Below are 25,541 nucleotides of genomic sequence, written 5' to 3'. Positions count from 1 at the left end.
TTTTTCTGATCACCAAATATCATTGACTTTGGGGATTTTAAGGGTTTTAATATCTATCTATCTACCTGCCTACCTACCTACCGTCTTCTCTCTCCATGCCACCTCCACTGTCTTTTTCTCTCTCTCTAAGTTTCTGCTTGTCTCTATATATGCCTCACTCTTTCTATGTTTTCCTATCTCCAGGGCGGCGAGGGGGCTGTTTATTAAGGAGGCTGAGTATCAGACTCCAGAAACTTAGAAGGTTAGGCCCAGAGTGAGGAGACAGAAAACTGGTTTTACTCCAAGCTCAAGGGAGAGATATTAAATAATAAGGAACACATGTCCTAGATTTTCTAAAACGTGACATTTTGAATGCTGTGGTCCACTGTCCACACAAACATACCTGCGCTTGTTGGAACTTTGGGGCCAACTTCCGGTTCAGCACATAGTTTCTCTGTGAAAAGATAACCTCAGACTTCCTTCCCTGGCATCCTCCCAGTTCACCATATTCAGAAAGAAAGGGGAGCAAAATGTGCCCCAAGGCCATGAAGCATGGACAATTTTACACACATTCCAGAACTGAGTCATTGGTATCGCCTGTAGTTGATAAAACCCAAGCTAAGAGAGAAGAGACAAACTGCTCAAGGCCACATAACAGGTGGTAGAAACAGGACTCAAACCAAGGTCTCTCTAGTTCTAAACCCCGTGCTTTGCTCAGCGCTGCAGGAATTTAGAACAAGGTGCTGTCCAGAGATAGAGATCATGCTTCTGGAGGGTGCTCCTCTGGTGCCTTACATCTCAGAAAAGGAGTACGGTTCTCAGCAAAAGGAGCTCAGAACCCCAACACGAGTCCTCATGAAAGCTACTAAGAGCAGAACCTGAATTGCAGCTGCTCAGTGAAGAGAGACTGGAGAGAAGGGACACGTGACATCCTAATCATCTATCCATAGCTTCCTCATCCTACAAGACTCTAGGCTGTGCAGGGTCCCTTTGCAGCTTCCCTATGCTGGCTGGGGGTGGGTACAGCAGCCATATGCCCACCGTCCCCCCTTCACTGCAATATGCCACCAACCAATGCTGAGCTGTGCTAAGGCAATCAGGCCCAGACATATAATAAGATAAGCCTTATGAAAATGACGTTAGTGGACATCAAAATGGTTAAATGTTGGCAATTTTTCGTGGTCCACGCGAATGTCATAACCATGATCATCAATTACGACCTTCCTAATCATGCAGAGCACAGAGCTCAGGTCAAAAGAGGTTGCTGCCTGGACACCCACCCACCCACGTCTACGCAGGAGGAAGTGTTGTCTCTGTGATTCTGGAGAGCCAGCCGGTAAAGAGGAAGGTCAGATCTACTGAGTGATGTCAGGGTCAACATGGCAACTGATGCAACAAACCCAGAACCATGACTTCCCACCCAGAGTAGGGGAGCACGGTGTTGGCACTGTGCCTGTGTCCTGTGCTTGGAAGAGGGGAACGAAGATCACCTAGCAGCCTGTGAGCAGCTCATGTTAATGTGTAGATGCCATTCTTGTAGGTGTTAACTGTGAGCTTAGCTTGAATTGAGGGTTTGCGAGGGGGGGACCACTTACTTACTGCTAGTTTTGAGATGTCTGTGTGAGTACTGCTGGCACAGATGCAGCAACGTGGAAGACTAGGCGATGGGGTCACAGGTATCTGCGTTCCTATGGAAACTACTGGAATATTTGTTTTATACGGATTTTTATTCACTTTCCAAACATGCTACTAAAGATTGACCCTCGAAACTAACACACCATTGTAAAGCAATTATACTCCAATAAAGATGTAAAAAAAAAAAAAAAAAAAAGAGTGCCCCTCAACTGCTGAGCAAGTGTTTGTAGCTTGTGCAGTGGCAGAATGGGCAAGAAGCTTAGTGTTGTGACCTGTTTAAAAAATAAAGTATCTTGAAATAAAAAGAAAAAAAAAAAGAACAGGGCCGGTCCCAAGAGTCACACTCTCCCTCACCCCATCACTGGCTTCTGAGTGAGCTGAACACATAAGGACCACGACCTGCCTCATCACACTTCTCAGTGTTGCGGAGTCACGGGGTGAAGGAGGCTGTGTTTGCACAGGTGAGAGGAGGGGACTGACAGCCATGCTGCCGAGGCTTTAAGCCCCACTCCATGTCTAGTTTCTGTGTGCACCGAACTGCTGTCCACTTCAGTTTTCTCATCTGGAAAAACCATGATGAATGTAGCACCCTCTTCACAGAAACACTGTAAAAACTAACGAAAATAATGCATACGTGGCAATTAGGATCATACCTAGTACCTAGTAGGCAGTCAGTACATTTAAACCATTGTTATTATTGGAGACTCTTCTTTCCGGTTGCAAAGCCTTGAAATCTTTACATAAAACTTATTTCAACGCTCAGTATTCAGAATAGCCACTCTGTCTCTCTTCTACCACTCAGCTACCCCTGAATTAAAGAGGGCAGGACAGGTCCAGAGGGAGGTAACTGTGGTTCCCATGGGTTCTAGCTTGGAACGAATATCCTGGCAGAAGACTCAGGATGGTTGCCTTCTTTTTAAAGGACAATGGACCTAGCTGGGGGTGGGATGTGAAGAGGCAACAAGAGTTTAAGAGGGATTCAGAATCCACATGTACGTCAAGCACTGTCAGCAGATGGAATAGATATTTCTCAGCATGTACGGCTTGTGTTATTTCCAAGTACCCAGGGATGCTGCTGCACTTGATTCCATATACATTGTTCACAAGCGCTTCAGAATTCACGGTAACTCTTATTGTGTTTTTTCTCAACCACAATATTTTATTTTATATTAAAAATAAAATTATTTTTCTGTGGACACCCAAGACATTTTCAAGCCCTTTTATTTAGAAATTCTAAAGACTGCCATTGAATGGAAAAAGTGTGAAACCAGGAGGCAAAAGACCTGACTTGCAGCCTAAGTGCTGCTCTTCTGACAGTCCATGGGACCTGGACTCACTTCATCTCCCTCTGCCTCAGTTTCCCTGAGGGTATTAAGAGAATTGGTGGCATTGGAATTTCTAGTGATCTGGTCTAAGGAAACAATCCTAAAACTGGAATAAGGCTATATTCGTGGAGATGCTCACTGGAACATTATTTATAACAGCCCCCAATTAGAGCAACATAAATGTCCATGCATAGGGTAATGGTACTGTACATCTACTTGATACAATGTAATGAAACCAATTAAAATCATGTTCCCTAATACTAAATAACCACATGGAAAATTGCCTCTGATCTAGTCTTAAAAGAAAAAATGAGATATAAATGATATGATTACAGCTACATAATAAAAACTATGGCAGAGAATAAGGGAAAAATGGGAAGAAAACACATTAACTGTAATTGTGCATGAGTGACTTTAAATCTTTTTAAAGCTATTTTTGTATGTGTCCAAATTATATTTAATAAGCATACATTACTTAAACTAAACTAAATACATCAATAATAATCAGCTGAGAGAGCTGAGGTCAGTGTTTTCTAAGGCCTTTAGTTCTAAAATCCAACTACAGCCATGAAGATTTCAAGAGACAACAGATCTGTGAAAGCCTTTTCAAATGTGTACAGCATTGCACCGCCATAAGGCCTTATTATTATTAACTTGTACCAAGTAGGAACTGACACAAATCCATTAATAAAGCAAAGGAGTGAACTGAGAAGGAGGGAGATGACACAATACCCCACTTGCTGTTAGAGCTCTTTCTGGCCTGAGTATTCTGATGCAGCCTTTGCAGGAAGGAATTTCACACAGCTTTTTGCTGTGCAGCCCTCTCTGCCCTTTGTGCAGACATGATTGTCAAGCAGGTTTTATTGCATTGTCAAGTGATGGGCAGAACAGATGGCCAAAGCCCAGCCTGGGGACTGGTGTCTTCCTGGAGTGTCAGTGATGCTTGTGGAGGGGAGGGGAGACATGGCGGTCCCTATATGGATGGGCCTTGGGACCACACAGAGGTGAACACTAAGCATGGGGGGCTTCCCTGTAGAAGACCCCACGGAAGCTCACTTCCACACCGTAACGCCCACGTGAATGTAAGCACACCGAGGAAGGAACCCAGGAAGGGAAGTTTTTAGCCCAAATCAAAGGTCACTAGTTACAGTGCATGTCAGTACAGCAGCAGCTGCTAGATTATGTCTATATTTCATCCAAGGTGTATCACCTAATCATCATTCATCAAGGTTGGGGGAGGGAGACAAGATGAAGCGATATCAGAAAACCAGAAAAAAAGCTGGACTTAAATTCAAGAGGTCTGGGTTTGACCTGTGACCCTGCAAGGTACAAGCCACATGAACCTTGAACTACCTCACCACCTCCCTGAGCCTCCGTCTACTCATGCATGAAATGAGGTGAACCTGCTATGGAGAAGCATTACAAAGGATCAGGTGCCTGGTACCCCACAGGTCCTAAGGGGTCATCTCAGCTCAGCCTCTGGATTTGAGGTAACCTTGAAAATAAGGTCAAGCCCATGGTTTGAGCTTCCAAATGCCTCACACGTAGGTGCGTGGTATCAAGAGAAATCAGAGTCAAAAATGAATTAAATATACACTTCCTATTCTCCTCATCTACCTGTGTCTTCTTTTGTTAGAGTTCTAAACTCTAGGCCATGTTGCTTCACAAGACGAGGAGAATTTAAGAGCTCAGACGGTCAAAGGGACCAGTTTGTCCCTGTTAGGCCCGAGTCCCTGCCATGGCCCTTTGGGGTTGGCAAGAAAATCACAGGCTTTACTAGGTCAAGGGGCCTTACAAACATGAAGCCCAAAGATAAGAGACCCGAGGCTCAGAGAGGTGAAGTTGCTCAGAGTTGCACAGTTAATAAGTAACAGAGTGGACACTCAAATTTAGATTCCCGTCCTTCCCAATTTAACATTCTTTCTGCTACGGAGATTTTGATGATTTAAAATACACTTTACTGGCTTGAGAAAGAAGACATAAATGGAATGGCTATGGAGGTTTGAGAACACATACGCGGGTACGAATGACCCCAGGGTGAGAGGGCAGGATGCATGTGCGGAGACGCGGGGAAGGGCAAGACCTGACGCTTTGCGTCGATACCACAGTTTTAAAAGTTTAGTACAATTTCAACTCTATTTACTCCCTGTGGATTTAACCTCATTTGTTAGGCAGGACAGACATGGGCCCCGTTTTGTAGACGTGGAGGGAGGTGAAACGTTTTGCCCAAAGTCTCAGAGCCCATTAGTGGCAAAAGAAAGGCGGGTGGCGAACTCTCGTGACACAGAGAGGATTCTTCCTGTGATGCGACCCCTTTCAGTGGCTCATGTGCTGGGTGTTTGTGAGTGTTGGAAAAGCCACATGGGCAGTTCCCAGCCCCAGTTACCTCTGCACACTTGTGTGCCCTGTCACCTTTAGGAGCTACCAAACCATGTCAGGACCCTGGGTGAGCAACTCCTCAGAGGTTGTTGCCTTGGCCCCGGGAGTCCAAAGACATCAGAGTGTGTTTATCTGCCCAGAACTTTAAGTCACTGGGCACTTTTGCTACAGATAAATATAGGCAACCACAGAACGAACTGAGCTGCCCTCTGGTGCTGGGGATAGGGGGTGGAGGACAAAAGCGCGGAAGAAGCCAACCCGGCTTTATCAACTCCTCCACGCCTTTCCCCAGCGGGCCAGCACCGAGGCACCAGCCACTTGCCTCTTTACAGTTTTAACTAAAAGGAGCATTACAGAGGTGAATTAACATTTAAAAAGAATGTAAAAACTCAGAGCTGTTCTAATGATGATTAATGGAGAGCTCTAAGGGGGCCGTGACCTGCCAGTGTCATTAAATGGATTGGCAGGTTTCTGCGCGTTAATTATAAACAGCCACAGGAGTTCCCCCACTTAACAGAACGATGATACATCCAAGTCTCCGAGAGAGAAGCAGAGAGGAAAGCGGAAAAAAGGGAAAAAAGTTTGCCTGAACATGTCCGCCCGTGTGTTGGGAGAAGACAGCCAGGGAGCAGAGGGAAGGAGATAAATGATAAATTAGACCCTGCCCGTCAATCACGTTTCCTAAATGTTTTATGTCCCCAAAGCTATAAAAGCAATATTCCTTTCTGCCCTTATTGGCACCATTTCTGTACGGCAATCACATCAGTCTCCTTGGGGATTTCAGCTGAAATGTGCTTTGCCTTTTCTTTTTGTATTTACTCTCCAGCCTGCGACCAAGCGAGGGTCGGAGTCCGCATACAAATGGGCAGGAGAGAGACCCGGTGACCTGCAGAGGCAGGCAGGGGAGCGAGGGGCTGGCGGCGGGCCCTGGCTCCACTGTGCCCACAGCAAAGGCGGGGACAGCAGAGGCCAGGAGCTCTGGTTCCTGTCCTGGGATCCGGGGGTGGCCTCAGCAGCAAGGAGGCCCAGGCCTGCTGCAGCCCGCGGCGAGCGCTCAGCGAAAGCCTTGCTGACTCCACACGTGCTGTGAGGACAGGGGTGGGTTTTGGTCCACTTTTCTCACCGCTGCCTGATCAGAACCTAGAGCAGAGCCTGCGGCGCATCAGAGGCGCCCCGTCAATATTGGTGGAATGAGAGCGTGAAGGAAGGAGTAATGAACAAGTCTATCCGTGACGAGAATGCACGGCGGGGCCCTGTGGAGAAGCCACGTCGAGTGCAGACACCTGGGCCCCGCAGAGCCTCCGGGCCACGGGCACTCGGGCCCTGGGCACAGTCATCGGCTCTGCTCTTCCCTGGAACGCTGGGAGGCCAGCTTCCTCAGAGCCTGCTCTCTGAAAACGCACTCAGATTCCCTGCATTTTGGAGCTGGAAGGGAGCCCAGAGGGGTGAAGGGGCTGGTCCAAAGTTCCTCAACTAACTAGTCCAAGAACCAGCACTGGGTCCCTTCTAGGGTCTTCTCCCTTACGCAGCACCCTGCCTCTCTCCCTCCCCACCGTGACCCCCAAGTCTGCTGGCACAGCAGTCTCAGCCAGCCAGCCTGCCCTGCATCCCTGTGTCAGGGAGAGCTGGGGCCATGGACGGGCAGGTCTCCCTGGAGCTCTACCTGCCAGGGAACTGGGTTTAGGTTATTACCTGTGGTGGAAGAGACAGGGAGACGGAGAGAGGTCAGGAGAAGGAAAGAAGGAACGCACCCTAAACTAGTATTTGGAATAATGGGTAGTCCTGGATGATGTTATATTTTGCGTGTTGGTACTTTTCAAGGCTTTCCCCTGCAAGTCATTATTTCAGCTGATTGGAAAACGGTGTTGAAAGACCTGCTTCTCTGGTACCATTTTCTTCATATCCTATTAGTTGCAATACAATTACAGAGAATACATCAATTCCTAGCCTGCCCGCTGCTGCTGCCGCCAGAGCCGCCTATTAAAAAGCGGCCTTATTAATGGAATTGTACATCTAGGATTAATCGGCTTGCATGGGCCATTTACATTTCTCATTCCACAAGCACTTTTGTTTGCTTAATAGTCTGAAGGAAGTAGGAAATGACACAACAAAAGCCTCTCCCAATTGCCACGTGTATCACTGGTGGATTTAACACCCCTTCCTCCTTTCATCTTGAAGTGCTGCCCAGGGATAAGATCCAGCACGTGCCATTGGGGAGAAGCAAGGCGGCGGCGGAGGGGATGGGGGAGAGGCCTGGGCCAAGGAGGGTGTGTGAGCTTTGGGGAAGGAGCCCAGGCTCCTGTTCAATGTTCACGAGAGACACGCACAGGGCCAAAGGCCCAAGAGAGCAGGATCCCGGTAGGGTGACGGCGAGGGGGACCCTGCATTCGCGAGACGGATGTACCCTACCTTCACCATGAGAGGCTCCAGCAAGCTGTGCTTTATCCAGGCGGAGCTGCTGTCCTGGTCGGGTCCCTGCCATGCACACAGTCCTCCGTCCATCTCCCACTCACGGCTCAGGTGCATCAGCCCCAAGTCACTCCACTCCTGGGCCGAGCAAAGCATAGTGTCTCGCGGGGGGGAGTGTGGGAGCCGGTGGAGGAGAACACACACGTCCACTGGCCTTGCTTTCTTCTGTTGCTGTGGAGGTGGAGGCCTTAGGACGGACAGCTGGGGGCTTCTCTTCAGAACTTGGGGGAGGAGAGTTAAAGAGCATCACAGCAGAGTCCTTGAGTTCACTGGATTCCGAGAGACCCGGTAAGAGGCCGCTGTCTCTGCAGCCGCAGTCTGCCCAGGGGTCCCAGAGAGATGCCAGCCATCTGAGTGGGCCCAGCGTGATGGCAAGGGAGTGGTGCTGAGATGGGGACAACGGAGGCTAGGATGCTGCAGTCCCCCACCCTCCGTCTCTGTCAGACTCTCTGGAGAATGTGGGGATTACACTCTTACCCAGGCAGCGGCAGACGTTTACCCCCAAAACATCCTTCCTGCAGGGAGTTTCCTGGGACATCAGAGAGAGGTTGAGACATCCCAGGGAAAAGTCACTCAAAAATCTTAGACCTCGAACCTTTTCATCAAACCCCGTGCCCAGAGAATCCAGCCTGTGCTGAGCAGAACGGGGCCTGCGAGGAGAGGGACACACAGGTACGTAGGTTCTGAACTGGTGGGGCTGCAGCATTAAACCACAAGGAGGGAGTCCAGTCTGAAGATGGACAGAGAACGGATTTCCTCTCCCCGGGCGGGAGCCACACTTCCCAGCCAGGGACAGTTGCCCCCCTGCCCACCCTCTACTCCTGTCCTCTCTTCTACCTGCTCCAGGAGGCGATGCTTATAAAGGCTCATCCTTTCGACGCCGCCGCCTTATTGCATTTGCTTCTCTTTTTGTCTCTGGCTGGCTGGCTTCCCCCGTGACCCACGGAGGTCTGCGCAGGTCGAAAATGATGGACAGCTGAGGCGTATGAAGCCTCAAGGCCCTTCCCAGCCAAGGGCTCTGGTTCAAATAGAGGGCTCCGGTCTCGGATGACGTTACTGCAGCAGCCGGGTCCATGATGTTGAAGTGCTGTAATACAGTATGACTTTTCGCCTTAATGGAATTTTTCTAGCCCACTAGGAAAAAAAGACTCCATTAACCACACTACAAAGGCCCCTACTTATTAGTATTTTAGAACAGTGGCAAAACATTTCGTGAATCTCATTATTGCTGACAAATATGAAAATTGAAATCAAAGTTGAATTTTCAGCTACAGTGCCTCATACACCAGCCTTCTCCAACTCCAGCTATTGCATCAACACATTTATCCTTGCAATAGTTTCAGCAGAAGATGACTGATTTTCCCTCTCCCCACTCGCTCCCAGCCCCCGCCAGGCCCCGCGCCCTCCCCGGCTTGGACCCTATATATTTTGAAACATTAAATCTGACATATTCATCTTGGTGGTTGGCACTAGCTAACTAACTGCATGTTTACCTGTCACGGATGCAGGAATGGGCTGAGCTGGGATGCTGCTACCCTCCACCCTCTCTCCTCTCGCCCCCAAACCTAGCCTTCTTTTCTGCAGATAAAAGTCATTTGACTGATTGCAAATTCCTCGTGATATCAGGACAGAAAAAAAAAAAAAGGACTTGTCAACACCTTTCTTTCTTTCCCCTATTAAGCATACTGTAAAAATCAATCCCTTTTGTCACTTCACTCTGCTTGCGAGAATGTTTAATGGATGTCATGGGAGCTAATGATCGCTGGTAGAAAATTCATTTTAGATTTGCTATTTATAAAGTGCTCAGTACTCAGGTGGGAAATTAACATGAGGCAAGGAACCGGCTGGGTGGGGGAGGGCGGAAGGGGGAGCCGGCCCTGCCAGGCTGGCATGAGCTTTGTGTAGGTGGCACCCAAGGCGGTTCTGTGGGCAGATGACACATGGGTCAGAGGTGCTGTAGGGTTCAGTGAAAAGAGCATAGGCTCCGGAAACGTCTGGACCCTGGCGAGCTGACTTTTCTGAGCCACAATTTTGTCAGCAATAAAATCCTACCTGCAACACCCGGCTCACAAATTGTAGAAAGGATTAAATAAAATATCACACATAAAACATTTACCAGTGCCTGGCACTGAGGGCTAGGATGTGTTTAATAAAGGTTCAGTTTCTTTCCCCACAGCCCCAAAGCCCTGGGAGGGGACCAGGACAGGGTGTGGTCGGCCCAGAATTGCTCCAGGATCTGGAACTGGCCAGGGCTTCACTCCCAGGCAAGCCTGCAGAAGAACCTGGGGCATCCAGGTGATCACACTAGCCAGTGGTTCTCAAACTAGAGCAACGGCAAAGATCGGCATCACCTGAAGGGCCTCTTCATCCGCACCCTGCTGGGCCTCTCTTCAGAGTTTCTGAGTGTTTACAGGTGTGGGGGGGTGGGGGTAGGGCCTCCGATTCGCCATTTCTGAGAAGTTCCCAGGAGGTGCTGACCACACTCTGAGAAGCACCCTGGTGGCCGTACACTGGGAACTGTCCCCTGAAGGACGATGTGGAACCACCACCAAACCAGCACCTCCAGATGTAACAAGTCCATCCCCACCTGACTGACCCTCGCCCCTCAAACTGGTCTGGGACTCAGAATTGTCAAGCAAATCAGCAAACGCAAGTTCACTCCCTCCCAAAATTTACCTCGCTGGTCAAGCAGAAGAGGCAGGTGCCGGATTCACTGTCTGGTTTGCGTCCATGCAGAGCCAAGCCTCTGGGTAGCTGGTGCCTCAAGGGCTCTGGTGGGTCAGCCCTCCTGGCCCCCAAAGTTGTCCCAGTGACACGTGGAACTCCAGGTCGGAAGGCGCTGGTCCGCCCCTCACCTTTCTTCTAGTTTCTCCTCTTCCTGGCCTTCCCCCGGATACTTCTCTGTTATATTTGGATTAACTGCAGATCTCCTTTGATTACTCACTGTGTTGAAACAGACAGCCTGTTGCCACGTGTTTGATGACTGAACCCCGGGGGAGTTCCTATTTGCAAGGCAGCCAGTTACCGAGCGCTCGGCCTTACAAGCGCTCCTTGAGCTGCTAATTCATTGTTTAAGAAGTTGCTTTGCAGTTTCTGATTTTTCAATAACAGGCTTCTCACGAAGGCTTTAAGCTTCGGAAACAAGCCGAAAACTGCTTTTTCCGTCATTTACATAAACACCAGTGGATCAGGAGGGAGAAAAAGGGAATACTTTTGCCTGTTATTCCTGGGGCTCTGGAAGCCTCTATGCGTAGCGTGTCAAGGCTGCAGGTCTGGAAAAGTGCCGTGGGAAGTGTGCGGCTCCCAGAAAATTCGCCCCGGCGAATGATAAAATCCTGAAATTTCTCCTGACGCCCAGGCTTCCGCTTCGCCGAGCTGGGCGGATATTCTGGGCACCAGCAAATTGTTCTGTCAGCAAGCGGCTCCCTCAGCTGCATCCCGTTAGGATGCCTGTCACTCATCCCCCAGTCTTTGAACCGCAGCCCCGCCCTCTGAGGTGGCATCCTGCCACCTGGGACAGGTAAGGGGGTGGGGAGTGGCTGTAGAAAAGCTGTCAGGAGGCGCGGCCTGGAGGGGAGGGGACGCAGTCTCCCTGAAGCTGCCCCTCATTTCTGTTGTCGGGGGTGTGAATCCAGGGCGTGGACCATAGTAGGTGCTCAGTTTTCTCAACAGAGGGGAGGAACTTTCTGGAACGTGGGCCATTTTCAACCACCATCTGTCTCTCTCTCTGTCTCTCTACTTCTCTTTCTCTCCCAAATGGAGATTTTACAAATAATCCAATGAGCCAGGAAGAGCAGCCGTCCTTTTTTTTCCCTGCCAAACCATGTACCTCCCCGTTAAAAAGAAAATAAACTGTGAAAACTTACTTTCACTGTTTAGTCTCCAAATTCTGATCGGGCTATTTTCCTTAGGTACCGAACGTGTATGGACCAAAACTAGGGTGCCAGATAAAGACAGAACAAAAATAAGATGCCCAGTTCGATCTGAATTTCAGATAAACAGCAAATAATTTTTTAATATAAGTATGTACTATGCATAATTAAAAGTTATGCGTTGTTTATCTGGAATTTAAATGTGTCGGGCATCCTGGATTTTTATTTACTAACTCTGGCAACCCGAGCAAAAGGGAATTTGCATTTACTTACGTCGTCTACATATTTCCATAGCTTCCATACCACGAAGCTTGCTTTGTCTGGTGGTTCTTTCCTAAGGTGGGAATATTCCAGAGAAACCGAGACCCCTCCCATGTGGCCCACAGAGCCCTGAGGGGCGGTCTTTCCAATCAAAGCTCCTCACCTGTGCTGCATGACTGCTTCACGTCAGCGGTTCTCGATAGGGTGACTTGCCCTCCAGAAAGGCTTCTTGAGACGCAGGGAGCTGCCTTTTAGAAAGTCCCAGACTTTCTGGTTCAGGGACTTTGCTCAGATCAGACTGGACGGAAGCCCTGGACTCCAAGGCCGACTCCTAACAAGGAAACCTCTGGGAGGGATCCTCTTAGGATAGAATCAGTGGGTTAAAGCAGGTCCCCAAACCCTGTTGTTCTCCTTTTTCAGCTTTTTAAATTCTCTTCCTGGCCCCCTTCCGTCCGTCCCTCTCAACGCTGAAACAAGTGTGTGCAGGGTTGCACGGTGCTGACCCTGCAGGAAGGACACACCCGGCAGAGAGCAGCTCTGCAAGGTCACGGAGAGGTGAAAGCGTATCAGTGTCCTGTCAGTGTCTATAGTCAGTTTCTGGGTCAGTGTCCAGGGTCAGCGTTGGGGTCAGTGTCCAGGTCAATGTCCAGGTCAGTGGGGCTGGAGAGCAGTATGAGGAGGCCTCTGGGAGACAGAGCAGGACCGAGGCTGGGGCAGGATAGGGCAGGATAGGGAAGGACCCTGCCAAGTTGAGGAACTCCGGCTTTATCTTGAGAGCCCTGTGGGCTAGTGGAGATTCTTAGCAAAGGACTGAAGTGGGAAAATTTGCTTTTGTAGCAAGATAATTAATGATGGACAAGATGGAGGAAGGGCTGAACTGGGATGCAAACTGGTAGCAGGAGACCCATTCAGACACAGCGTTAGTCCATAGACAATGATGTCAGCCTGAGCCGACAGTGGAGACGCAGGGACGGTTCAGAGACAGAATGGAAGTGAGCTGTGAGTGACTGTGGGAGTGCGAGGGGGGAGGGGAGGGAAGGGCGTGCAGATGCCTTCATGGGGAGGGACAGACACTAACACCTACACTGTTCAGAAACCTCCTAAGATCCTTGGCTTTACTTTTCCAGTATGAATTGAGTGACAAGTTTCCCAGGATAATTCAAGTAAACGTGAAAACTACATTCTAAGCAAGTTTAAATATCCCATTTTACAGATGAGGAAAATAAAGCCTTCAGGAAAAAGAAAAAAACCCCTCGATTTCTAAAGTTAGAGTTAATGATGGAACTGGGATGAGAAAAGGATATTCTGATCGATGTGGAACTCAAGAAATATATTTTACACAGATAGGTTCTGTAAACTGGCAATGTAAAACTCTACCTGTGTAATTCCTTGCAGAGTTAATTAATTTGAGAACTGAGTTGGAGATGAGCTCTGACCATGTCTGGGAGAAGGTCTCTCCACCTCCTAGACGGTGGGGCAAGAGATGGAAATAAGTTGGGGGTAGGTCATATCGTATCTTACAAATCCAGAGGAGAGAGGAATATAGCCAATATTTTCTAATAACTATAAATGGAGTATAACCATTAAAAATTATGAATCGCTCTGTTGTACGCCTGTAACACATAATATTGCACATCAGCCACCACACTTCAATAAAAAATAATGATAACAATCATTTTAAAATCCAGAGAAAAAAGAATGTTGTGAGGAAAGGAGTGATTACTACTACGTGGAATCCCTCTGATTTGCTGGCCAGTGCTCTCCATTTCTATGCAAACAACTATGTTCAGTCCTTTCCTGCTTCCTGGAAAAGCCAGCTTTTCCAGAGCTATAGGCACACACAGGAACCTGGATACACATGCATGCAGACACAGACCTTCCCCAAATTATACGCAGAGAAAATAAAAACTGTCAAACATAAACTTCTTCAGCTTCCTGTCGCGAAGCTTAAAACTCTGCCTGCATCCGTACAGTGCCAAAGACAGCTAACTTTCTCTCTTTTTTCCATTTTGCTTTATTGTGGTAAAATACACATAACATAAAAGTTACCATTTTAACCGCTTTTAAGCATACAATTCAGTGGCATTAAGAACATTCACAACGTTGTACAGCCATCAAATTTATCTCCCGAAATCTCTCATCATGCCAAACAGAAACTCTATACCCATGAAATAATAACTCCCCATCCCCTGCTCCTGGTAACTTCTATGCTATTTTCTGTCTCTATGAATTTGCCTATTCTAAGTACCTCAGAGAAGTTGTATCACACACTATTTGTCCTTTGGTGTCTGACATTTCACTTAGCACAATGGCTTCAAGGTCTTTCCTTGTTATAGCCTGTGTCAGGATTTTATTCACTCATTTCCTTAAGGCTGGATGGTACTTGGTTGTATGTACAGACCACATTTTGTTGATCCGTTCCTCCATGGATGGGCACTTGATTTGCTTCTATTTGGGGCTATTGTGAATAACGCTGCTATGACCATTGGGGTGTAAATGTCTGTTTGAGTCTCTGCTTTTGACTTTTGGGGGTATATACCTAGAAGTGGAATTGCTAGATCATATGGTAATTCCATTTTTAATTTTTTGAGGCACGAAGAACTGTTTTCCACAGTGGATGTACCGCTTTACCTTCCCACCAGCAGTGCATGAGGGTCCTAATTCAGTTTCTCTGTACCATCACCATTTTTAAAAACTAATAACCATCCTAATAGGCATAAAGTAGTATCAAATTATGGTTTTGATTTGCATTTCCCTAATGACTAGAGATGTGGAAAACCCTGGGTGAGATCAGAGTGGTGATGCCTTAAACATGTGTTTCTTGTTTAGGCTGAAGGCCTCTCGCATCCTTGTCGAGGGAAGTTTAACCTCCCCCCTTTCATACAACAGGCGAACTGCCTCTTAATATTCACAGCCCCCTTCTTCCATGGTTGTAGGCCCCTGAATTTGTCTGGGCATGTGGTCATCCAAAGTGGATGGTACCTTTCCCACCCTCTCCTGCATCTCAGTGTGGCCGTGTGACCAAGTTCTGGCCCAGGGCGTGTGAGGAAGGGTGTCCTGTGAGGGCTTCCAGGGAGGGAGCTTCTTTGGGATGCAGTCCACATGTGCGTCTACCCCTTCTTCTGTTTCTTCTCTTTCATCTCACGGCCTGGCCCAAGGATGCTGCCAACTTAGACCATGTACAATGGATCCAAACCACAGAGAGGAGGGAGTCCCTCAGGAACTCCAGCCAGGAACACAGTGGAATGTTTTTGTAACCAGAGAGATAAAGTCCTATCTTCTTTAAACAACTCTCACTGTGTATTGTTGTCATTTGTGGCTGAATCCAATGGTAATGGGTATTTCCAGATACGTGGTTCCTTCTTTAAATGCTAGCGATACTGGTCTGTCCCCTTCTCTTTAAGACCCATTTTTCTGCCTGTGCTCAAGATTTGCTCCCACCCCACCCCTTACATTCCCCGAGGGCCCTCACCCAGTCAGGCACCTCCTGTGCCTCCCTTCATGCCCCCCTTTAGCAGCCCCTACCACACTCATTCAGAGCTGGCCTCCCCATCTTACAAAGGTAACAACTTCTCTCCAACTGCAGCCCACCCTTGCTCTCTCTACTTTCTCTCTCTTTAAAAAAATTTGAAATAATTATCCACATTTTTATTCTCACCCCACTTTATCCTCACACTATGGCTCCAGCCCACAGGACTGTTCTCCCAAGAGGATAGAAGATATTCTCATCCCTAAGTCGGACCTTACTTAATCCTCAGCAGCATTGGATTAGGCTAACACTCCTGCCTTCCCCAAACACACATCCTCTGACCCCGATGCCATCATCCTCTCCTGGTTTTTCTCCCATGTTTTGGCCACTTCTCGTCAATCGTTTTCCCAAGATCGCATCCCTTCCCAATCCTTAAATCCTAGTTGTCTGCCCCGTTTCTCTTCACCTCCTCTCTACTGTCTTCCTGGGTAATTAACTGTGTCTGCGTCGAAGACCATCTTTGTTCAAGCTCAGATAACCTCCCAGGGTTCCAGACCCGTCCAGCTAACTTCATAGTGCAGTGCTCTGTGTACACAAATAAAACCATCATGACCCAAATTGCATTCATTACCACTCCCCTAAAACCTGTCTGTGTCCCATTTACCCGGATACTGGGAGTCCTCTTCCATCTCCCTTTCTCACACACCATTGTTTTTGCTCTCCATCTCCAGGTCACACCCTCTAAGTCCAGGACCCTTGGATACCCGTGTCTCTACATCTCTGCCACGTATTCTCACCTGGTTAACTCATGCCTGATTGGCTGCCATACCCTCTACTCTTGTCCCCTTTTAATTCACTCCCCCACTGCAACTAGAGGAACATTTTAACATTTTTAAGTAACCCAAATAATGTTATTTAACGATTAAAACTGCAAAGCTAATCACGCTGCTGTCGGGCATACAGCCTTTCCACACCCTTTCTTCCCTCAGAATACACTCTTTAACAGGAACCATAAAGCCATTCAAGGTCTGACCTGTGACTACTTCTCTACCTACACCCCTTGTCTTTCTACCTACAACCTGCCCCTCCACCCCCGCTTTAACCCCACAAACTATACAAACACATTCAATCTAGCCAGATGTGATACTGGATTCCTAAATTCCTACCATGCTCTCCTGCCTCTAGGCTTTGGACTACGCCATTTCCTTTCATTGTAACACTTTTCTCTCCTCTCACCTGGTTGAATCTCTTCACCTTTGTGTCTCAGCTTTAACATCTCTTCCTTCTAGAAGAGTTCTCTGACCTCAGAGATCTAGATGCTGCCGTAGCAAACATGACTTGCTTTTATCCCAGCACATAGCATGTTGTATCGAATTGTCTTACTTCACTGAGTATAAGAAGTAGGACCCGTGGTTTATGGCCAGCGCACAGTAGGGTCTGAATAAATCATTCTGGAGTGGATGAGATATAAATGTAAATAAGAACTCGGCCATGCCCTTGAATCTATGATTTTGCTTTTTTTTAAATCATTCACCTTGGTGATGTGGACATGACAAGTCTATATCACTTGGGGATGACACGAAGCTGATGGTGACAGCTTATCAGAATACAAAAACAGTCTCAATGGATTTAAATAATGGACCCACGTGAAATGAAATTTCATGCACTTAAAAGCAAGGATGGGAGAGGTCTTGAATAATTTTAGTCAGGGGAATGAGTGCGACGCCAATGAGCAATCGCGTGGAATATCTGAAAAGGAAAAGAAACGAATATAATAATAAAGTGGTCCTAGATGTAAAGTCCACACCGTGGTAGGTAATAGCCCACTCCACACCCTGCCGGTCCGACCACATCAGGAACCATCTCTCTGGTAATGCCTTTCAGTGGATCATTATCAAACTGCAGCAACTTTAGAAGATAGTGATCAGGATGATTAGCGGTCTAGAAGTTATGCCCCTGATAAAGACGAGAAGGAACTAAGAATGTCAAGATAAGATAACTTGGGTCCATAATCGTCTTCTCTTAGAAAGAAACTGCATCGCACAATATGACTTGTATTTTGAGTGGCTCTAACTGGCATAAGTTAGGAAGAGGCAAATTTTTGCTCCACATAGATTCTCCAGGATTGTATTCAACTGCAAGTAATTGAAACCTAATTTTATGGGGATTTTTTTTCCATAAATAATAAGTGTGGACATAGGTATTCCAGAGCTGGCATCACTGCTATGTTATCTTGAACTTGGGGTCCTTCTGTTAGATTGAGCCATGTGAAATTGTTCATACTCAGCTGGTTTTGATTTACTAAAACAACAAGTCCATTTAGTTCAACCTAAGAGCTTCCTGTTTTACCATTCTGGATGTGTTTGCCTCTCTGATGCCATTTTGTCCTCCTGTTTGCAAGTTGGTTCCTGGACCCCCGGGTAGTACGCCAGGCTCTCAGTCAAGAAAAGTCTGGGGGAGGGGGGTGGTAAGGTTCACAAAGCACAGCCTTCCTGAGTAGAACCCTCAAACTCCCACCCGGGAAACTTCTGCTCACTTCCCATTGGCCTGACCTGCACGGCATGACCATCCTCGGCTCTAAGGAAATCTCAGAGGTACGTATTCTAAACAGGCACTTTGCTGCCCTGAACAAATTTAGAGCCCTGTTTATAAGAGGAAGGATAGAATTTATACTGAACAGTATTTTCTCACAGTTTATCCACTATACAAAGGGAGGCTAGTGTCAGTTGATCTCCACTCTATCTGCACTGTAGAGTCATAGGTGTTTCAAAGCAGAGGTGATCTTGCCCCATTCTGATCCATTTAATGAGAATTTTTGTGAGTTGAACCTGGGCCTCTGCTTATGACAATCTCCACAGGCAATTTGGATAGACAGCCAGAACTGGGACCACGACTCTGGCAGTGAGCGTCTGCTCCCTGGAAATCCTGGAGCTGGTCAACAGGAATTAGCGAACATCATTCAGGTGGGATGGTTGTCTTGGGCGGGAGATCGGGTTAATTCCAAGGTGCCTCCCGCAACTCTAGAAGTCCGAAAACGCTTCTGGGTTTGATGATTAAACTATTCCAGCCTTGGACAAGGCTTCAGCAGTGCAAGACAGTAATGAAAAAGTGGTGATAAGACATTCCGATCCTTCTACTCAGAAGGTTTACGGGAAAAGGAAGAAGAAATATAGAATATTCTTATTTGCTTTCAGACTGGGCAAAATGGTTTATCTATCTGCAGGTGTCTGTGCATCACCAATTGCACTGAGAAAAAAGGTTGTCAGTCTTTTCATGTTTGGGCCAGGTGTCCTCTGGCTGTTTAGAAGACAGTCAAATGCCCCGGGGGGGATGGATGGTGAAGAAAGAGGCAGAGTAGGTTTGAAGAAGCAGGTAAGAAGCACTCGTCCACTTTGCCTTCCCCAGATAAACAAAGCCACCCAGTCACTCTCCTCTTTCCTCAGGTGCACCCTTCCCTGGCCCCTGGTGCCCCCTCTGACGCCAAAGTGGTTCAGAGAGCAGCCCCTTCCTCCACACTTCTGACCCGCTGACCACTGGAGGTCCCATTTCCTGCGCTTGGGTGAGTTTAGCCAAAAAGAGTGAGCTCGTCTCCCGCTCCCTGGACGCCTGTAACATCTGGTTTACATCTGGTTATAACCAGGAGGGATTACTGATGTGTGGGATTACATATTCAGGGTCCAAAAAAGATCTTGTCAGAGGAAGGTATGAGTTGAATCTAATCTTCAGAAAGGGTAAGTTTCGAGGCCAGGTTGCCGTGTGCACAGTACAACACGGGCATAGGAAGAAGAAGGGTTAATTACAGCTCACCCTGAGTCGACAGGGTTCTAGGGCTACTCATAAACCTAAGGGTGTCTTTCTCTCTCCCTCTTTCCCCTTTTGTCCTATCCATAAGCACTGGTCGCCTGTGTGTCAAGTACTGTGCTGAGTGTGCAGATATACAAGGCAGTCCCGGGCCTCCAGGAGCTCACGGTCCAGTGAGGGGAGACAGAGGTGTCAGCAGGTAGCCACGCAGATGTCAGCGGACGCGAAGGCTGGAAGGAGGTACCAGAGCAGTGGAGGCAGAAACGAGAGAAGGAGGGGCTTCAAAGGGACGCTGAGCCTGGAGTCTTGCCGTGAGTCATAACAAGCGTTTTCCAGGTGGACAGGGCGGCCCTCAGCAGAGCACGCGTACTAGGAGGCGGAAACCTCAGAAAACCCCTAGGAATCCACGGAACGGGAGTAGGGTTAGGGGAGAGGCCGGCGCCCCTGGGCCATGCCTTTCCAAAGAGCTGAGACTTCATTGTATCCTAATCTGGAATCAGGAGAGGCCACGTCCTGTAACATTCGGGGCTACTCAGAGCACACTGGGAGGAGATTTACCTTAAAAAGAACATAAAGTAGCCGGAATAACTTTAGAAAAGGGCCATCAGCACCCTATCTGTGAATGGTCATACAGAAAATAGGAGAAAAGCTTGGAATATTTAACTAAGGGAGAAGGGGAGGGAATCTTGTTTTCAAATATTTGAAGGAAAGTCATGTGGAAGAAAAATCAGCCTTGTCCCGTGGGTAGTAGTGTTAGCAGCAATGTGATATTTATTGAGAGCTTACTATGTGCCAAGCGCTTTATCCGCAGTAACTTATTTAATCCTCATACCAGCCTTAGAGGTAAGACTCAGAAATAGCTCCGCTTTATACAAGAGGAAACTGAATCACCCACAGAAGTTGATTAAACCGCCAAAGGTTTCAGACCAGGAAGTGGCACAGCCAAGGTTTGGACCCAGGCAACCCAGCCACTATGCTGTGTGTTCTCTCCAGACCTCGAGCAAATGGCTGGAATCGATAAGAAGACAGATTCTCCTTTGTCTCCCCGTCTTCCTGAACGGTCAGATGCAATAGCTCTCTGGAGAGATGCAAGTTCCCCCCACACTGGAGACAGAAGTTAGGGGACCACTGCAGCTGCACTTTTGGGGTGTTAGAGCTCCAAGAGAGGGATTGAACTAAACCATCTTGAATGTTCCTCTGGGCTCGGCTGGCTGCGACTCTGGCTTGCCTGACACAGCAGCGTGAACACTTTGTGAGTTACCCAGTGACTGCACTTGGTACAAATTTGCATGAGAGCTCTGCTCCCCCGGCGCCTCCTACACCTGCTGACTCCATCCGAACAGGCAAGCTTTCACTCCTGCCTGCACTGCAGGATCTGACCTGGCTTGGAGGGAGGGCCAGCATCACTCTGCCTAACACTGTAGCTGCCAAGTTGCCATTGGGGTTCTGAGCACGGAGCCTTTGTTGCCTGTGAGAAGGAGCGCCATGGAAGCAGCAGGCTGCTGTAGCCAGTTCCTGGGGAGCGAGCGGGAGCGGAGGCCAGGAGAGAGAAACGCAAAGCTTCACACTTATGAATGGAGTTTCTGCCAAGGCTCACCATCACTTAGCTCGCTCTAAATCCGCCTCTGGCACATTCATTCCTGACCCATATTCACACATCCCAAAGCCCCTGAATTTCTCCTATAGGGTTGGTTGTTATCCTTCCTGAGTTCCCCTACCTGAAATGCCACGACTAGTTCATCCTTTCTTCCCACCTGAAGGATGCCTTCTTTTTTTTTTGTTTTTTTGTTTTTTTTTTGCGCGGTACGTGGGCCTCTCACTGTTGTGGCCTCTCCCGTTGCGGAGCACAGGCTCCGGACGCGCAGGCTCAGCGGCCATGGCCCACGGGCCCAGCCGCTCTGCGGCATGTGGGATCCTCCCAGACAGGGGCACGAACCCGTGTCCCCTGCATCGGCAGGCGGACTCTGAACCACTGCGCCACCAGGGAAGCCCTCTGAAGGATGCCTTCTTGATGAAGAAGCGCGTGCGTGTACGGATATGTGGGACAGTATGTATGATACAGTGTGTGGTGTTTGTGTGCACACACACCACTCGCACGTTCCGGCTTTGGTCGTCCGTCTGTGACTGTGTTCATATTCTTAGCTTCCTACAAACAGAGACTGCTCCTGAATATTTTCTTCTAGCACCACTACCTTTCAAGGACTAGACTCAAAAAGACGATTTGCGGAATTGCAAAATGTGAGACTTGAAATGAAACTTGAAAATCTTTTAGTCCAACTGCTTTATTTTAGAGATGAAGCAACTGAGGCTCATGGAGTGGATGCGTCTCATTCCAGGTTGGAGAACATTTTCGGATGACTCGAGAGGTATGGTTTTCAAACCTGGCCACAGATGGGAACCCCTTAGGGAGCTCTGAAAAATAACCAGACAGCTCACAAAGAGATTGTGGTGTAATTGTTCCGGGATGGGGTCCAGACATGGACACGTTTATAAAGCTCCTCAGGTGATTCTATGGTAGAACAAATTAGAAGACCACTGGCTTAGAAAATGGGAATATTGCAAATAAAGACACATTGCACCTACCCACTGAGGACCTTCTAACATCTGAGACGGGGTCAGAAGAGGTACAATTGCTCCAGGTTGCTTGACTTGGAAGAACCATGGATCCGTGAGAAAGATACTTACCTGTTCTCCTACAGGGGAAGAGCTAAGAAGAATCACCACCACTATGGAAATGCAGATGGAAGCAGTGGGGTAAGCAGTGTTCCTGAGGCACCCACGGGGCAGCCACAGCACACAACGTGGGCGGAAGAAAAGCTCGATTCCCTTTGGGTACATGAGGCTGAACACACAAGTTGACAACTGAAAGAAGACTGTGTCCCAACCACAGCTGGAGTATCAGAGGAGAACCAATAAATGACGACGCATGTCTACTAGTCCAGGAACCCTAAATTAGGGTGTGATGAGTGGTTAGCAAAAGACAAAATAGGTTCTCAGAAGGGAGGTCATCTTAAGTCTACCTTGAAATTTGAATCCCTCAGAGTCCCCTGAACGGCATTTGCCTCACCCCGACCAGCTGCCTCAGCAAACCCTGCCCTGCCCTGTGTAAGTTGCCCCCCTTGCCCCCTTTGACCATCTAGTTCTATGCAGAAGGCAGGGCACAAACGTGCTGCACAGGCCACTGGACAGGATGGCAGCAGTGCCAAGAACCAACGAATAACTCGAATGACAAGAGCCAACAGTCGCAAAGCCAACTACCTCACGCCAGGTTTCGCCATCCTTGTGCTAACTGAGGGAGCATCACACATCCCTGAGCCCCTTGCGGCAGGAGTCAAGGTGGCGTAGCAGAGGCAGCAGCTGTTACATGATGGACCCAGAGCCAGGAGGAGCCTCCTCCCCCAGTACTCCCCATCTAAAAACAAGCAACCGGGGTTGCTGCGTTCTTCCCGTCCATGATAATCTGCACAAGCAACTGTGCAGGAGGCCATGACACGCAACGTGCCCCCCTTGCTTCTGGTCCTGTTGGTTCTTCCCAATGTGATTATAAAGAATGGCAAATGAAATCAAATCTGGGAGACTGTCCTCTTTTTTTTTGTTAAGATTATTTTTGATGTGGACCATTATTAAAGACTTTTATTGAATTTGTTACCATATGGCTTCCGTTTTATGTTTTGGTTCTTCGGCCACGAGGCATGCGCGATCTTAGCTCCCCGACCGGGGATCGAACCTGCACCCCCTGCATTGGAAGGTGAAGTCTTAACCACTGGACCGCCAGGGAAGTCCCCATACTCTGTCTTTAGTTGCTTTGATCACTGATATATTCCCAGCACCTAAGACAATGCAGGGAACATAACAGGAACTCAATAAACACTTGCCAGGTGATTGAACCAACGGACAAATAAACAACTAGGTCTAGTCTGTGTTGGATTAGAGTTTGGTGACACCACCACCACCAAGGAGAAGCAAAGGAGGTGCCTCTGAAGAGTGAATTTGAATGAGCAATTGAAGCCAAAACCAGTCCATCTTTTGAACATTCTTTTATTGCTGTAAAGGACAATACTCTTCGAGAAGCCAAAAAAGAAAGAAAGAAAGAAATCAAATTTAGTAACCTAAGATGTCCTTAGTAACAGAGCTGAAGAACATGTTTTCCAATATTTGGTTTCTCAGCTTGACAGTCTCTCTTGAAATACTTTTTTCTCAGCAATGAAAATGTGTATCGTTTTTGGTTTGTTTTGCGGTTTGCAAATGACTTACAGAGCTCTTCTGGCACAGTTTCTGTTTTTCTTCTTGCAAGTAAACAAAAGGCCATTTCTCTAATATGACTTAAGTGGGGGAGATTCTGAGATCTCCTGTCTTGGTTTTGGAAAGAGGAGAAAAGGTAGGGAGGCAAGCAGAAAGAAGAACAAGGACACGGGAACAAGCAGGGTGTAGAAACTAAACAGAAGCAGGAAAGAGGCAAAGGGAAAAGGGACGTGGAACACTGGAGTGTCGGGGACACACAACAGCTGAGGACGCTGCTGTCAGTGGGGTCCCAGCCACACTTACGGGGCGTGAACTCGCCACTGGTTCTTTGGTCCCCCCACTATCATTGCACCGCGTCATCTGGGCTCCTGGTGACCTGGGAGGACAGACTCCCCTCCTCTCCTAGGCAAGCCTGTGCAAGGCGGAGCAACCCCTGCCAGGTTGACCCAGATCTGTCAGCTGATCAATTATGTTTCCCACGGAGAAGAAGGGAAAATGAAAGGGAGAAAGAAAAGGGGAGAGAGAGAAAGAGAATTGGGAGGGCAGAGGAAAGGAGGAGAGAGGGCAGAAAGAGGGAGGGAGGACAGGGGAGAGGAAGAGAGGGAGACGCAGGGAGAGTGAGAAGGCAAGGGATGGAGGAGGAACACACGCATCTCTTCGCTGAAGCTCTTGTAAGTTTAAGCGGCCACAGCAAGAGCGGGCTCAGTCCAGAAGGTTGCAGAAACAAATACATAAATACATAAACTAAAATTCTAGAGGTTACTGGACAAAATCAGTCAAGGCAGAGGATAGAGTCCTCTTCTTCCCACCCTTTGCCAGTACAAGCTTAGAGCTGTTCTTTTCCCTCTGAAACTCTTGGCTCCACCCTCCCCCTTCCCAGGGCCCCGCCCCCTGCCATTGGTCCCACCCCCTTCCCCCTCCCTGAACAGTCTCCTCCTACAAAACGATGGGAGGTATGGTCCCCGCCGCATGTTTCTTCTAAGTCCCTTCCTGTCTTAACCAGCACATCCTCTAAGGGTAAGAGGCCTCTGCCACCAGGTGGGAGGAGACACCTGGGAAGATGTGGTACCCAACCCCATCCGACCTGTACATCATCGATTACCTTATTTTTGAGTGTTTTCATTTTTTATGTTTAATTAGTTTTATTGAATTTCAAATGACTACAGACATAAAGTAAACATGTAACAAGCCAGTAGAGCAGAAAGAGAAGGAGCTGCGTAAATACCAGCAGGCTCAGCATGGAGCTCCACTTAGCACCGCATGTTTGCCGCGTTACAAGCCTTAATGAGTCCTTACAACACCCAGGGGAGTTGCTCCCCATCCTGGCAGGCAGGTGGGGAGGCGGGCGCACAGAGGGAAGTATTTCCACCTACAGAAAACATGGGGGACTTTGAGTTTGGATGTACCTGCTGCCCACCCAGCTGTGCTCAGGCCACCAGAACTGGCTGGAAATCTGTCAGGCACACTCATTAGGGTATTGGAAGGGTCTGAGGGACCTCCGCTGGGGTTACATATAAAGCAAAGTGGGAGTTTTTTGCGTCATTATCATCCTAGTTGAGGGGCAAGAGGCAAGAGCAGGTCGTGAGCTCCAAACCTAAAAATTCTGGAACAGGGACAAATCCTAGACACAACAGTCCTCTCCAAAGTGTTCCCACCAGGAGCAGATGGCAAGAGCATCACAAATCCTTCCAGCATGTTCCTGGACGTCCCAGAATCATGTGTCCCACATTGACTCAGAAATGTCACCACTGCTTAGGATGTTGAGATAGCTCACCTCGCCCCAAGGGGTAAACTGTGGCTAAAGCCAGCACTGGTGTGGCCCATCCACGACACATAGCTGGCCCCAGCCTGGGTCACTGCTTCTCAGGGCTGCCAGACTGCGTGGGTGCAGGGGCAGAGCCCCGGGGAGCTGCTGAGACACAGTGCGTGGCAGAGCACACAAGCAGGGGACCAGGAGAGGCCCTTCAGGGACACAGCTCAGCACCCTTCATCTCAGCACCCTAGGAGAGGCCACTGGGAAACCACGGAAGTCAGGGGCAGATGTCACAGGATGAGAAGGGGTTCCAGGGCTCGTATTTGGCTTTAAAACTGACAAAGGGAAGAAGCAGC

The 25,541-nt window shown here is 48.3% G+C and overlaps 1 protein-coding gene and 1 pseudogene across 1 annotated transcript in view; both read right to left on the bottom strand.

Annotated features, from left to right (window-relative positions):
• NTM (neurotrimin) overlaps positions 1 to 25,541 on the bottom strand; it is a 934,251-nt gene that overhangs the window by 904,932 nt on the left and 3,778 nt on the right. The window lies entirely within an intron of this gene.
• On the bottom strand, positions 14,694 to 14,809 carry LOC137231373 (U6atac minor spliceosomal RNA; annotated as a pseudogene).

The sequence above is a fragment of the Pseudorca crassidens genome, chromosome 9 (genome assembly GCF_039906515.1).
Source record: "Pseudorca crassidens isolate mPseCra1 chromosome 9, mPseCra1.hap1, whole genome shotgun sequence".
Lineage (NCBI taxonomy): Eukaryota > Metazoa > Chordata > Mammalia > Artiodactyla > Delphinidae > Pseudorca > Pseudorca crassidens.
Note: the sequence above shows the minus strand (reverse complement) of the source record. Positions and strands in the feature narration are given on the sequence as shown.